This window comes from Homalodisca vitripennis, chromosome 2 (genome assembly GCF_021130785.1).
Source record: "Homalodisca vitripennis isolate AUS2020 chromosome 2, UT_GWSS_2.1, whole genome shotgun sequence".
Lineage (NCBI taxonomy): Eukaryota > Metazoa > Arthropoda > Insecta > Hemiptera > Cicadellidae > Homalodisca > Homalodisca vitripennis.
In genome coordinates, this window is record NC_060208.1 from 103,514,192 (window position 1) to 103,531,819 (window position 17,628).

Genomic DNA, 17,628 nt, shown 5'->3' on the forward strand with positions numbered 1-17,628 from the left:
CCAACTTAGTAACTTTGCTAGAGTGAGGTCATACTTAACATCTTACAACTTTTTGTTACCAAGTTCCTCATTTAACCTTGTAGTTCTTGTATAACTATAAAAATTCAACTATGATAAAATTAAAAATAAACATTAAATAATGAAATTAGTTATATTATATTATTAATATTTATGTTTGTCAATAGATTATGGGTGTTTCAAAATGAAGAGACAAATATTTTGTAAATTATCTCAGAAAATAAACTTACAAAAGACACCGTAAAACATGTCTGGAAACGATTTATCCTACCTGTAAATTCAAAAGTCTTAAATTGGACTTTGTGTTTGTAAGATGAAAACCTTAGACCTATATTAAATTAATTTACAAATAATAATAACGATAAGTTAATAAGACAGATTGAGTTCAACCAGATTCATATCTTCGGTTAATAACTGTCATCATTCACATTGTGGAAATTTTTACTTTTTTATGTAGGAAACAGAACACCAGTATCTGAATATTTTAGAACATCTACTTAATGATATCCACTATTTAATCCAAAAATAATAATGATAACATGTTCTTGTGGTGTGAATTATTCATATTGGCCAGTATTTTAATTTAAAATGTGCGTTTGAAATTGAAAATTATGAGGTTCTTTAATTTTTTGAATAAAAGGTTATCGTGATAATAGTACAAATATTTATGGTTTTACAGTCATAGTCCAGCCATAGCGATAGTTATATAAATATTATCTTTAATCATTTAAGTCCGTGTAAAATCTCGTGTAGGTTTTTTTAAATATAACATTAAAATAAAAATTTTATATAATTCAGGTTATAGAGTTTTTGGGAAATATGGGTGTGATCACTCTAATGTACTATATAATTGAACTCTAATTGTATAAATGAACACATAAAAATACTGAAATGCCATTTAGATGTTGGGTTAATATTTTAGATAAAAAAAAAAACAGAACATGAATATTTTCCATGTTTTATATGTTATATAATCTGAAACACTATATTTCTAAAACCAGTATAGCCCTTTCTTTCAGATATCAAAAACATAGCCTTAAGAATGAACGAAATTGGAATGTTTTAAGAAATTTCTCTCAGTAAATATAATTGTTCTTTTTTATACATTTGAATAAGCTTCCATGTATAATGACATAAAACGTCACACCAAAATAGTTTTAATCCAATTTATCGTGACTTGAACATCTATACCATTTTTTGATATTTAACAGCTTACCTTTGTGGTCTTAAGGAGGTAGTAATAAACTAATATCTGTATGCCAAAAATAATCAATATTATCATTATCAACAGCGTGTTTAAAAATAACAATTTTAGCACTCAGCAACCGCAACTTAATTTGAAGACACAACAAACTGTGGCTATTTATGTAATGAAAGACAAGACGATGCAAACTTGTATATAACTGTTAGTTTTTCATGTATGCTTTTAACAATTTAATGATCTTTAGCAGTATTATAAGATATAAAACTTATTTATGTATGACAATAGGAGGTCCGATATCCAGGATTTACTTACTTTTATAACATTACTGTAGTGACAATTTTATACAACTGAGTCATATATGTGGTTTTATAATTTACTAACGCTTACCCACAGTTTCGCAACGTGGTTTTTAAATCAGATTCCGTAGTCTACATTTTCAAAGCACTGATGTAATATGATGATCCGCTATGATGTTTTTCAAAAACGTAATTAGGCATACTGTCAGCTACATATATCATTTCAGTGTTCAGGTGATCAGAGTATGAGGAACTAAGTCATATAAAGTTTGGCGTGTATAGGAGAATTTCAAAGTTTAAATTTATTATATTTCCGATACCACAACTGAGTATGTCTCGTTATAGTACGGTCAATTTAGACAAAAAATAGGGGTAACTTTGCATTAATTCCCAGAAAGCTGAAAATTTGCATAGATGTTAGGGACACCATTTTTATGAAATTGTGAAAAGTGCCCATCGATCCCATGTCTGCAAAACGTTTTATTCAAGGTCAAATTTCACAAAAATAGGTTTTTTGAATTTTTCATTGAAACGGTTAGTTTTATGAAACAAACATATCAGACAAAAAATGTAGACCATGCAATTATCTACAAAAATGCTTCTTATGCTTTTTTCATAACATAACCATTTTTGAGAAAAAACAATTACAAATTTCCATACGCTGTATTGTCCATAATAAGCACAACTAAGCTGCGTATGATATCATTGGGCGTGTAATATAAGTAAAACTGTAAGTCTGAGTGACTAATACATTCATATTGACCGATAATTCTGAGAATATGATATTGAAAAAACGGTGTACCTAATTTTAAGGGACCATGTGCCCTTTGAACAACATCTGCCTGTCATTCCATTGTTCGAGTGGACGTTCCGTCTACCTACTTTTCTGAGGTCGCACTTAAATCACCGTTAGTCTTGAAAATTCCTTCGCAGTGAAAACACGTAGTTATTTCAAATATTCTCTCTGGTAAAGTTTATGCTGTATTCAATGTTTTTGAAAATATGTCGCAATAGTGTTTTATTTGCACTAAACTTTTATCTTGAAGTGAATGTGTTATTGTTGATCGCGGCATGAAGACGTTAATTAACGCGAGTATTCAAGGGGGAATCAATACAATAGAAAGAGTACAATTGCAGCAGCAAAACGACAACATGAAGATGAATCAGCTAGTACCTCTGAAAAAGTCCTTCTCGTACTAGAACACATGTGAGTAATATTTTTCTTTTAAAAATTGTTGTTTATTTTCCGGCGACGAGTTGAGTGAAGAATACAAAAGAAAACAAGCACAGAAATCTCGTCGTAAAATTTGTAACATTAGAACTCTTTCATTTAAAGACTCAGTTATGAAAGCAGCTCAGTCTCGGTCTGATGACACCCGCAAAAACTATTGTTGCTCGCATCGGGTTTGTACACAATTTAGTTGCTGCTGAAGCTAAGTACCATAATGACTGCTTTGCATCATTTTTAAAGCCGACCTCTGGGGGCTAAGTCGGCCGTCCTCAAGATGAGGCATTGTATCTCGCCATGGGGGAAATATTTTGATATATTTAAAGTAGTGATGTCTGCCAGTTTACGTTAGAAGAATTAGAAAATATTTGTAAAAACGTAAGTGTTGATAAAAGAAAAATTAAATTACGATTGAAGTTAAATTGTGGTAATAGAGTCATTATTACTCAGAAACTAGGACAATTAACATTGTATGTTTTCTTGTTAATTAATCATGATATTAGCAATCAACCTTGGAGTGAAAAAACCTAAAGGCAAAGAAGAGCAATTGAAGGTCCTATCAACTGCAGCAGCAATTATTCGGAAAGATAATCAATCGGTTCAGTCATATACAGTTTTTACATGCTATGACTGGCTGTGTTACATCAGCAATGTTTCGAAGGGGTAAAACAACAATTTTTTAATTGTTTGAAAATGAAAATTTTATTGCTTGTGCACCAGCTTTCGAAGATATCAACTCTTCACAAGAAACTCGCTTTCTTCTGTATGTATATGAAGCTCCAAAAAATTACTTCCATATACAAATTACGTTACTTATCTTTTACATAACAAACAGGTAATAAAAAACATGTGCAATTAATCTGCCTTCCTCCAACCGTGGCTTCCACTCACCAACAGTTTTATCGTGTATATTACTACGTTCAGGTGTGGTTTGGTAATCAACTAGACCCAGAACGATGGGGTTGGAAGCATGTCAATAATGCACTGGAACCAACCCACACGCTTCTTCCACCTGCACCAGAAAACCTCCTTAATTCTGTTTTTTGCAACTGCAAAAAGGGGTGTAACTTAAAATGGGGCTGCAAAAAAGTAGGCTTATTTTGTTCACTAGTGTGCACCACTTGTCAAGGCCAATCGTATTCAAATGTTGAATCTCCAACAGAAGAAGGTCTTTACATAAACGACGAAACAACTGATGTATCGCTGTTAGTACTATTTACGTCTACTCAAGAAGATGAGAAAGAGTAGGCTTCAGTAAGTCCAGTTTTCATTAAGTCCAGGACCTTGTATTTTGCCATTTTAATACTGGCTGTTTCATAAAGTCCAGTTTTCACAAAGTCCAGTTCTCTAATATTAATTTAAAAATATAACGCAGTTTCATAAAGTCCAGTTTTCAATAAGTCCAGGAGTTTAATATTATTAAAATACAGCAGTGTCAGTAGGTCCAGTGTCACAAAGTCCAGAAGTACAGTCTGTACCAGAGCAAGTCGCCGGCGACCGTCATGTTGCTATGTTGCAGGGGCAATTCTGAAGGCGTTCCAGCCTCAGCGCAAATTTAATAATTCATGTGCATTGTTATGTAAAGCAGCCTAAAAAGAATTAGTTTGAATTCAAGCTTTAAATATTTATCTTTATTTTATGTATATTTGCAATTGTGTATCTAACTTATAGTTTTAAAATGTGGTTTTTCATACAAATCATAGAATAAATAGAAAACAATATTTTAATTATTAAACTTTTATTCAACCTAACATTAATTAATAAATATAAGTATACATTTGGAATGTTTATTGTATCTGTACTATGTATGTCCAATTAAATCACCGTAAATAAGAAAAAAACAAACAATACATTCATAACAAAATGTTGTATTATTTTACTATATGAAAACTCAAATTCTCAATAATGCCAGACACTCAACAAATGTTTTGAAAGTAATGAGTTTAGCAAACACACATAAAATATATATATTTTTGACGTATCATATGTTCCAATGCTAAAATAAAATTATATAACATTTTTCTGTATTAAATATGTTGTCTTTTATTAAGTAAAACAGGAAATTAAAATTAATCACTTTGCAAGCAACAACTGTCATTTCATTATGAAATTTTATTCAGGAGCTAGTTCTCATAACCAATTAAGATAACTGGTCTGTTTACGTATTATGCATAAACCAGTGTTGATTATTTACTATTAAACGCTATTACTACAATGTTATTGATCAAAGCAATAAAAATTATAAGTCTTATATATTTTATATAAATGTTAGCTCTGATAATGGCAGTAAAGAAAGAACCTGCTATATATTTATTATATATAATCAACCAAAACAATAAACAGCATCTGGGCCCAGTCGGGCCCCTTTAGCTCAATAAACTACCTTGCCCCGATCATGAGGTTATATGACAATTGACTTAGTAGGGCTGGACAACTTTCATTTAAAACTGTCTTTTTTTCCGCACGATATATCAGAAACTAACTAACATATAGACGTTTGTTTATGCATGAAGCTTCAGTACTATATGAGGAACACTTCATTTGATTGTGGTAAACGTCACACCATGAGATTTGGGTGACATTTAGCATGTATTACATTAGTCTTATGGGTAACCATTGTGATATTGATAACAAAGCACAATAAATATATTTGTAAACAAACTCAATTTACCCATTATATATTTTAACGTCCTAATAATATTATATATGCGACAGTGCCTTTGTTTCTTTGTTTTGTTTTCACGCGTAAACTACTCAACCGATTGTAATGAAACTTTACATAGACATTCCTACGGTTCCTGGAACGAATATGGGCCTATTCTTATTTCGAAAAAACTTTCTGGGCTCCACCATAATGGACTTAAAAATAGCGAAAGTTCCAATTCTTGGTCTTTAAAGTTTCGTAATTTTTATTGAATTAGCCTGTCAAGTAATCAAACCTTTCTGTGTAAACATTATACTAAGGCAGCACACCAATATGTTTATTTAATTTAAGCACTATTTTATTTATATTTCATAATCAAATTTATCTGACACTAAACTCCTGTTCTCAGTCTCTTAGAACTGTATATATTTTTTCGTCAACATTTTGTTAATCGGGTAAATGAGGCAAATTCAACTATGGAACCGTAACTACAATAGACTCGAAAGTCAGTTGAAATGCTCGGAACCAGCAAGAGTTTTGATCGAAGTAGGCTTCTCATTCCTAAATAGGTAAATATATTTCCCTCGTCAGGACAACGATGAAAACTCATCTATGGAACTAAAAAATACATTAGACCGGCAGTAGATCACAATAGCTGGAAATAAGCGGTTTTTTAAGCAAAGCTGTTTTCGGAGACCAGTGTAAATAATTTCTTGATGAGAGCAACGAGGTAAAATTCAGTTGTGGTATCGGAAAATATGATTAATTTGAACGAGAAATGAATGCTCCTATACCAACCAAACATGATATAAGATTTTGTACGCCTGATCGCCTAACCATAAACACTGAAATTATATGAACCTGATCATATGACTACTTACGTTTGAAACACATTATAGAGGACCATTATATTACATCATACGTGTTTTGATAAAGTTGGCTTCGGACTTTGATTTTTTTTTACCCGCGGGTAACAACTTGTATGACGTATTAACACATGTAGACTAATTATTCCAACACATCCCACACCATTTTTTAAGGTGAATGGTGACTAGATGTGTAGACTTTTATTATTATTTAAACACTAATATGAAACGCAATGAAATGAAAAGAACGTGAATGTATCATATGACAAAGATCATGTGTATCATTTCGAAAAATATTTCATAATTAGACTTAATTGAAACTTCATTTCTACATAAACAAGAATGAGGTAACCATTGAATTTGGCTAATAACACTGAGTTCGATAATGGTGAATGTCATTCCATGGGATATGGCCTAGCGTTAGCTATTATATTTTTATTGGTATTATATGCAAACATTGTGACAATGAAAATATGGCAGAATAAATAAATTTAAGAACAAACCTAGTCGAATAAAGACTTTTTTACATGGAAGATTTTTATTCATATGGTAAAATGAAAAAATTACCAGAGTGAAAAGTCAATGTTAAAAGTAGGTGACAATATTTAATATCAGAGAACATAACTCTCGAGTTGCAGTTCCACAATTTAGCTCACCGAAACTGTCATTACTGGAAAACTGCTATAAAACATAATTCAATATGAGACTATAATGTGGTAAGTTATCTCGAGAAAGATTTCTTATGTTAACTTCATTTTGATATTCTAGGCTAATTGGTTGGCCTTGGCTATAAATTATGTCAGGAACCTATTGCAGCTGGCAAATTCAAGGATATCGAAATCATATTCCTAATGTACTCTGCTGTATTGATTTTTTGTCGAACCCTTTTATACGGACGTGGACTCCAGATTCCAGTAGTCAAGGCTGTGACAGAATGTCAGATTTCAAACGCTACACAAAGTGGAAGGTGAAGTAGAGCTAAACTATTAAAATTCCCTTTTGATTGAATCAGCCCTTCCAATAACAGTTGTGTTAAAGTGAACAAACTGTAGTAATTAATGTATGATGGCAGTAATGATAAGAAATTATTTCTGTAAACATTGATACTGATGTGGCATTTTTATGTACTTCCTACGTAATCTCATAGTTAATCCTAAAATAAAACAAGACTTCCAGGACATTTCTTAAGTCACGAATATCTAATATAATAAGATAAAATTTAACTAGAACACAATTGGTAATATAAAAATAAATTATGGCACTGTTTAAAATTCCATGTTTTATTTTGTGAAATATAATTTTTCTTTTTAAGGGAGCATTGTTGGAATGATTACTAAAAGTATATATACATATTTATTTAAATAGCTGTTTTTCTACACCAGTTTTCAATGAAAATACTGTGTTAATCTCTTTTTTTTAGTATAGTTTGAATTCTTACTAATGATTTTTAAGTTTTTTTTTCTTCTGACAAACTGCTAAATAAAAGGCCTTCGTGATCAGACATGGACATTGGTAAGAATTTAAATGTAAGAATAACAAATGTGCCTATACCATGTCTCTTCTGACGGATCTGAGGTTGTTTCCTGTAATACGAGTAGTTTTCTAAAACTGTAACCAAAAGGACTATCTATTGGAAACTGTTAGACTCATGTTATAACTATTAGGATAATATGATAAACTCCAAACTACAAAATATATTTATTTTCGTCGATTTATATTTTTTAACGTTCATCCATTATTACAATAGTTATTTACCGATCGATAACACGTGTGAATTTCTTCCTCAACCATGTCAGATATTCCATAACTGTTATGCCACCATAATAGAACAAACTATGCAACTTTTTTGAATAATTCCACAACACAAACAAAATAGTGAATTGCTTCAGTGTTTCAATGAAAACAAATGTACAACAATGATCATGATTTGCAGGAATTTATTTAGTAATTGTGTGTGGGAGACGAAAGCTACAGACAGTATAATGTGTCAGAACTGGATACGGGAGGTCCTCCATAGCATGTTGCACCTGTCAATGACACATTATCTCAAAATGTGACGAGGGTGCAATAAACCTCCCTCGCCCCTCGGTTCTAGCCGTGAGCCTGACAGGCTAAAGGAAGTCCTAGCCGAATATTTCTATTGTTTGAGTTTATCGTACTCCAGAAATCAGATTGTTATCTAAAAGTGTCTATTTTATTGCTAATATAAACTAATCTATCAAGAACTGTTTATACAATTTTTATGTATAAAGTTAAAAGTGTTTTAATTTTTACATTAATGATGAACTTCTAAACGAGAATTAAATAAATTTACATGAATTGTTAACATAATGTAATTTATTCCTCGGGTAAAGTACCTTTATTTCAATGTATAATGTTGTATATCGGTAGATTAAAATAAAGAATCAAAGATACAAATTTCTTATAAACTTTGACTAGTGTGTATACGAACATTTTTTAAATTATCTGGTTACTTTCAAATGACAAAACTACTTGCTGACGCGTTCAATGGAGTGTTTATACAATTAAGTACACATAACCAAAAAAACCTAAATATAAAAAATATCCATCTATAAAACAGTACAGAAATCTGCTAGATGGGGAGTAGTATAAAAACAACACAGAGCTAAGGCAGTTTTCGGGTAGCCTACAGCTGACTTCACACAGTCCACAGATCTCAGAGGTAGATAACGATGAAACGTTCTCTATCAAATTTGATTCGTTCCATTTTACCCTTGACATTGTACTCAACTAACAAAGTATAATAGAAAAGGGTGGATTAATTATAAAAAATATTTTAAATCAAATTACACGTTATTGTTTTACAACCTCTCTAAGTTACAAGGAGGAAAGAGGGCCTAGACAGGCAAATATCTATATCGTTATTAATGTATCATGTTTACCTTTTTACTTAGTAATATAAGCTTCTCAATTTATCCTTGTATAACGTTTGAATAAATTTGAAAATTGCATTTAAATGTTTGATCGGCAGGTTTAGTGAGACGTGTTTTCTTGTCTAGTACCGTGAGGGCTAGAAGAGTTTTGAGCACTTTGTCACCCAAATTCCTTTGGCCCGGTTCCTTTTTTAGAACTTCTTAACATTCTTGAACCAGATAAAACTCTCTAGCGGCCCACATCAACCATGACATTTAGATTCATTTACTATACTCTATTGCTTTTAATCTGGTTAATGGGTTATCTTCAAATACGGATTTACTGGCTTTAGAGTGTTGGTAAGGAATACAAATTAACATAACAAGATTATAAAAATATGTGAATTTAATAAAATGTCTATGTTAATTAAGCAAAAGCCATAAATAATTTCATATAGGTCAGTTCATCGCTAAACATATTTCTATTCAGACTAAAAATTGTAACCGATTTGATTGCGTTTGATGGAAACTAATTGTGTATGCAATATTTTCCAAAGCACACAATTTGCGTAACTGATGACTTGAGTTGTTACTCTGAGTTGCCAATTTTAATGGATAACGTTTTAAACATGTATAGTCTACCAAATATCCTAAGGAGGCTTCAACAGGAGCGCCCAACACCGGAAGTTCGTTTCCTTTCCCACGCGTACAAACTTACTGTAGGCTATCGCTTAAAATGTCGTTGAGTATGTTCTACACTTACCGCACGGTAATTTTTTAATTGAACCTAGGGTTTATTGCCTTCGTTATGATTCTATTGTTTACTAATATTGGAAGGTTTATGATATTCTGTACAGGCCTACACCTGCACAAAACATAGATGTTTTGCAAATTGTTGTGTAGTAAAAAAACAGGTATAGTACAGAGTTATTTTAAATTTGGGTTAACAGGTAGGAAAATCTGAAGATTTTGTTAATGTTACTTGTACCTTAGCGGGTTGTCCACACGCTATTAGCACAAAGCAAATAAAAATCCTATTTGGGCTGTTGTCGATAGGCCGGTTATAGTGGGCTTTTTAGTGGGAATATCATATTTGCTTCGTATTCGAAAAGTGGCTGGTCGAAATGCTGGAAGTCATAAAGATTGACAGAAATGAACGCTGAGCACCATGGTAAAACGGATGTAGGTCCACGTAATAAAATTGCCGGAAGCATTTCTTACCTACTTCTTAATGGGTGGACAGTGGGTCCACAGTCCCGGCCTGGGACCCACTGTCCGACTCACGGGTTTCTTTTGACGAGGGGTTGACAAGGGATCGTCGTACTCACACTGCAGCACTTGAATGGATGTTTCGAGATCTAAACTCTATATTTGCTAAATAGTTTTCAGTACACTGCATAAGACAGCTGCAAAAAAAGAAACAAAATTATATACATCAAATAAAGTCAGGTTAGTTCCGCCATTTCTAACTTAAGAATGTCTGTAACGATTATAGAGGTCTTTGCTTTATTGGATACGTTTTCGCTCCGACTAGGAGAGCAACGATTTAAATATCGTAAGAATGCAAAGAAAAATCAGGTAAAGGGAACAAGACATTTATATAATAGTATAAGAACCTGTTAACTTTAGTCAATTGTTCTGTGTAAACATTGTTTTATAGTAGCACAATCATAAATTACCTTACATTATTTAGTCGTGAAAGCATAGAGTAAGCTTGATAATAACAACACTTCTTATTTCAAACTTTTTTGCTACCAATGCTGAGCACAAGTAATACAAATATTTAGATAAATAAACTAAAAGTTTTATTAAAAGTCTACTTTTAACTGTACACTTTAGTAAAATATTGAGTATGCATGATGAGTACTGCATGCAGACATCAAAGGAATGTACTATGTAACTTTTACATAGTTATAAAACGCATAGTTTATTTGACTTTTGACAGAAGTAGGCTTCTCAGAAGTTTGTATGTACCTTGTTCGAGAAAACAAAGCAATGTTAACTAGGGCTTTTTTATTAACTAAACACCAAATTTTAAAACTTTTAACGGTTAACGGTTTATTTTAAAGGGGGATAAAACTAAAAGGGTTTAAGAATAAATTTAAGAATTTGGAGCGTTCGAGGTCCTTATAACTGCTAGTAATTAAAACATGTTATCTCCTGTCGTTCCGGGATCACTATTTGAAATAACGTTACTTTTTTTCGCAGCGAGATATAGCGATGAATAGCAATTGGAAGTCTGAATGAAACTAGTACACTTTAGTAAATATTGAGTATGCATGATGAGTACTGCATGCAGACATCAAAGGAATGTACTATGTAACTTTTACATAGTTATAAAACGCATAGTTTTATTTGACTTTTGACAGAAGTAGGCTTCTCAGAAGTTTGTATGTACCTTGTTCGAGAAAAACAAAGCAATGTTAACTAGGGCTTTTTTATTAACTAAACACCAAATTTTAAAACTTTTAACGGTTAACGGTTTATTTTAAAGGGGGATAAAACTAAAAGGGTTTAAGAATAAATTTAAGAATTTGGAGCGTTCGAGGTCCTTTATAACTGCTAGTAATTAAACATGTTATCTCCTGTCGTTCCGGGATCACTATTTGAAATAACGTTACTTTTTTTCGCAGCGAGATATAGCGATGAATAGCAATTGGAAGTCTGAATGAAACTAGACAAACCTTTTAGCCGTTTATTATCGAATTCCTGTTTGAGTGATATTTACAACGTATCGTTAGCGGCATAAGGTCACTATTATGTAAGTTAGTATATCTGTGTAGGCAGATGTTTTGTTTACTGTTTGGATTAAATAGTGGCCAAGAGCCACTATTTAAGGTAATAAAATATTTTTTCTTCGTATCTATTTAACTTAATTTGGTACAACTTTAAAAATGATATATTAGATATGAACTAAATGGTTATTTTAACTATTAACAATGTTAATAAAACAATAAACCATCCATTGCAATTAACGTGTGTACTACGAGTAACGTGTCTACTGGTATATACAGTATTATACAAACGATGGTCCAATATAAGGAATAACTAATAAAAACTTATTGTAGATATTTATGATTCATTAGGACAATGCCAAATTAATCAGAAAGTAAAATAATGCTATATGAAATTCGTTAAGATATAATCCCTATTAGTAATCCACTTCATATGTGATAGCTTGAGTAAACTGTTGTTAATATTTACTGATTCAGCAGTACGCTGTGCGAATGTAGTGGAAGCATCACTGACCAGAATAAAGAATAAGTGCAGGTAGAAAAACTAATGCACGGCCAGGTCAGTTTTGAAAAGTATGACAGTTAGTCCGCAGGTGTTGGCGTGGACTAACTTTCCTACCCTGCAGAAAAGTGACGTCAGCCACCCTCGTCAAACTAGGCGTGGACCTACAGTCCTACAATCGAGATCCATGGCCATCAACTAAGGCACGTGACTTCATTAGGCAGTGTCAATATAAATACAATTACTATTTCACCTCGGTGTACTTAAATACCCAAATTAATAAATAAAATTATTTATCACTTTGAATTAGTATTATTAATGATAATAAATTGTCACTGAACCTTATATGTAATTTGTACCCAAATTGTGACAACCAAAATGTCCTGCAGATTCGCCTTACCGGACGTTTATTGGAGTAATAACAAAATAATTGCTATGTAAGCTATTCTATCTTTAACATCAATCACAAACCATTGAATGTAAACAAATAAAATGAGTAGGCATATACTTTTACAATTGTGTCTATATGATTTAATACGTATCTCTTATCAACTCGAGCTTTGCTAATAAAGTTAATAATTTGAACATTTGATACCGTCAGATCGAAATTACTAGGGAATTCAGACATTGAATACAAATCATATGATACGACTATCGCGTCGGCTAGTGAATCGCTCAGCGGGTCATCCATCCAAGCAGCAGCCATGTCGACGTTGTGATAAACCTCTGTACTCACTGCACTAACACCATTTTATGATGTAATATCAATTACAGAATAAATCAGATTTGTTTTTATTTAAATGGCTTTAAACGTGGTTCTTGTTTGGTACTTTGGTGGTTCTAATTTAACGTGAGTGGTTGTGGTAAGTTATCTCGGAAACATTTTTTGCTGTAAACTTTAAATTTTTCAACAAAACATTACTTTGATATAGACAAGATTGGGTAGCCATTACTCAGTACGCCAACACAGTTTATATGTTGCCTACTGTGGGTATATAAAAATGTCTGTTCTGTGCGACTGTCTGCCATTGTATCGGCCAGCAGGTAAATAAAAAAGTGAAATTTTGCATGCAACCTCAGTCCGTTACACAACACGGTGGTGTACAGTATTGCTATATTGTTACAATTATATTGAACTGATAAAACGCATTACTTTTAACACGCAAGCCTCTAAAGCAAAGTTAGAAATGTGAATTTTGAATTTAGCTCCATTTTAATTCTGCACCTGATGAAACACTGAGAATGCCTATTCTAGTGTGTGTTGTTTCTTGGTAAACGAGACTCTTTTGTAATATAGATGTCTCTGCTACCGAGATCGCGTTTTGAACATCTTGATGGCTAGGCTGGTTCTAAAACCGCTGTCCCCCTTATAACGGTACCCAAGTAATCGGGCGTGTTCAAGGAGCCCGAAATAATGGCAAGTACTAAATAGTATTCTCAAAGTACTCTCCTGTTTCGTTCTTGCTGAATCCCTTCAGTGAACGTAGACTCAAGATTCCAGGAGTCAAGGCTCAGAGTCAGAATTCAAACGCTGCACAATGTGGAAGTTGGAATGGAGCTAAACTAAACATTACATTCAATCAACCCCTCCCTCAGCAGTTGTGTTAAAGTGAGAAAAACTGTAATCAGTGAGGTCAATAATGGCTACGCATTATATATTGTAGTTCTGTAAACGGTGATGTGAATGTTATGTTGTTTATTTCATTAAAGTCAATTTAGCCATAACTATTTAAAAATGTGGTATCATCACTATTATTAGAAAAGTAACTGTTGTTCACTCTATAAATATGCATATAATATAAATATATTGGAGAATATTGAAAAAAGGTAACTTTTTTAAGTAACGATTATAATTAAGTAAATTGGAAAGGGAAAAAAATAAGAATCACAACTCCTTTTCGTGATGTAATCACGGCCTGTATAACGTCACATGACGCAAGTAATAGTGGGACTAACCCAAGGTCACCACTAAACGGTGAACCAACACTCGGCGTCAGGGGCGTCTCACGATTCCATTCACAATAGGACACATTGCTTCAGTAGTATGCTGTAGACACGCTCGGAAAAATAATTTACCACTAGCATGTATATTACGTACTTAATGTTATTCACAACTTTACAATCACGAGTTGTACAAATAAGTAATGGACAGCAAAACGGATTGTGCGCCCTCGCTGAATAATTATTAAAGATATATTTTAAAATAAACAAGTAATAATGGTTTATTTAAAACCTTATTTTTCATTTTTAAGCAGCAGGTTAGATTAGGCCTATGGTATGTTTTTGAGGGAGACTTATATTTTAAGTCAAGTCTAAAAGTTTTGGTAAGGTTTTTTTTAGGAGAAACAAGTAGTAATGGTTTATTGAACGGTTTGTTTTTATATGATTTTTTTAAGCATCTTGTAAGTTAAATATCGTCTTATTTATACTCGTAATTGAAAAATATCTAATGAGAAATTAAATAAAGGATAATCACACATTACATATATTGAAGTGCTTAGCTTCTGTATTTAAATACATCAATAACCTACTTTATTTTATCTAAATAAAAACCTGTGGTTCCTAGATCTGGCAGCCTTGTTAAATATATATACAGACAAATATTTTTCCCTTATATATTTAGTAACTAAACTTAATAAAGGGGCTCTAGTGTAAATTTAGACCTAGAAAAAAGGTACAAAAAAGTATAATGTGGATTCAGGGATAGTAAAACTTATTTTGATGCACTATTTGAAAAGTGTTAGAACAGTAAACATTTTTACAAAATAAAAAAGATTCTTTAGATTTGTTTAGCTGATACATTTCGGGTTTTTTTCAAAATATAAAGATGGATGTACGACTTGAAGAATCATTTAATATCCCTAATACCCACTAGTTATGGTTTAAATCAAACAGGTAAATTTTAATAGAAATTATATCAAATTCAACAATAATAATCTTTAGCGTCAAGATAATAAAATTATCTAGAACCGTTCAAGCAGTAAGTGGTGTTTCTTAAAAAATAATTCTGTTTTTAGGCATGGAGTTGTCAAAAGATTTGGACATAAGTGACAGTTCCTATAAGAAGTTATATTTTGCATATTTTACATAACGCTCTTCAAAAATTGCATATTATGGAATTAATTACCTCTATTCCGTATATTACCAATATGTCTTTGGAAGAACAATGCGTCTTATAAATTATTATTATAGAAAGAGATTTACAATTACAAAAAAAAAAAAAACAAATATTAGAATAATCTTAAACGTTGTATTCTTTTATATTTACGATTTTAAATGCAACGCTTACTAAAATTTTAATTGCTAAAACAACAAATTTCTCATTTTCAACTAATAATTTAGTTTTCTGACTAAATGACTCGTTTATATTTATAAGGAATATCCATTATTTTTACGCCTCTTTAGATTTAAACGATTAGGTAAGTAATCGTCTACCTTACAAAATGTCCTGAAAGATGGTTAGAATTTGATACCGAAGACTCCCTTTGAAGCAGTCGGCAAGAACTATGCAACATGAAAGTTTGCTGAACTGTGGTTTTGAACTAATGTACCAATTCCAGCCATAGATTTTCTAAAATATTAACAATATTTTTAAGTTTGTAAAGAAACAAACGCGTAGTGTTATTGTTAATATACTTTTAAACTGTATATGTTTTTAAAATCTTAAGAGTTAGGTCTAAAAGGAAATGTTACTATCTAATACTATAAATTTACTGATATAATTCGCACCTTGTCCCATTAGTTCACTTTTGACAGAAGTAGGCTTCCCTGACCTGTGATATATATTTACTTTATCGGGAAACAAGGCAAAATCAATTGTGAAACACAATATAATGACCATAAATATACAGTTTTAATGTATTTTCTTCATCGTGGGAAGAAGAGAAGGCTTTGGAAAATTAATTCATTCGAACCAGAAATGCTCATACAGGTGCAAAAAACCAATGAAGTTGCGTGCGAAGCGCGGGCAATTGTTAGTTCATTAATAAACAACAGCATTTAAATGCACAGCCTGGTACAGTATAATCAATGGCTTCATAAACTGACATTGATATAAAAAGAGGCAGGTGGAGCGAAGAGCAGGCGCGGATCGTTTTCAGAGCCGAACTGCAGCCAGGGTGCACAATCCAGGTAGTGTGTTATACATCAATGGTCGGGCCAGTTCGAGGTGTCAAAAATGTCACTCTTCCCAGATAGTCCCCGCTGTGCTTAGAGCGCACAACTGTTGAGCCTACGGACGGTCATAGCTGAGACTCACTATTCAACTTAAGAATTTCTTGTGAGTCGGGAAACACAACTGATCGCGTTTGCTCTGATGTACGGGTTCTTAGAGATTAAAACTACAGTTTTGATGAGAAAACATTAATCTTTCTGTCTTTCGTTGATTTTATAAGTAAACAAACGTGTTGATGAATTAGCGTGTTATAATTTATTTTATTCGTGCTAGCATCAGTAAGAGACGTAGGCATATCTAGGGGGAGTTTTGAAAGTTTTTAAAACCCCACTCCCCCTATTGATAACAATATTCTATATGTGTATATATATATATATATATATATATATATATATAAATTATATTCGTAAAGAACTATTTATCATAATTAATTTTTTTGTTTGAATTTCTTTTGTTGAATATTTTTATTAAATACTAACTTGCGCTTAATATTCTTTTGGAATGAAGTTCATGTGCAGCCCGTAGGGGTTGAGAAGTACCTAACAGCCAACCTCTGTCGCAAACGTCCCCCGTGATTTGAGGAGAGAGACGGCGAGTATAGGTAATGATTGCCTACTTATTACGATCGTTACTTATTTCGATATTTAATTACCGATCGCTATAACGTGTTTCTGGCACACTTTGTGTAAGAAACCCCAGAATTGGACAACCAAACTAAAGAAATGCCGAGCTTTGTAAATAATATTTAACTTGAAGTTCATGTTTTAAATGTCCATAATTTGTTAATCACAGAGCGTCTGATGCGTTTTTGCACAATGCATGCAGTGGACGTCAACGGCTCAGCAGCAGTAAAAAACACAAAATTCCTAATTTTATGTCTCAAAAATACGTATGTTATTATATTCTTAGTAAATATATTCCTCTATAAAAGTACTTATATGTAAATTCATATCCCAGTATTTTTTATCATAGAATCACGGTTCACTCATCCCTCAGATTCTGGTATCTATACTTTTTGATCCGAAGTCATAAGATGCAGCATTGCTCTTGTTTAGTGATTATACTGAACTATTTTGTTAAGTATCTTG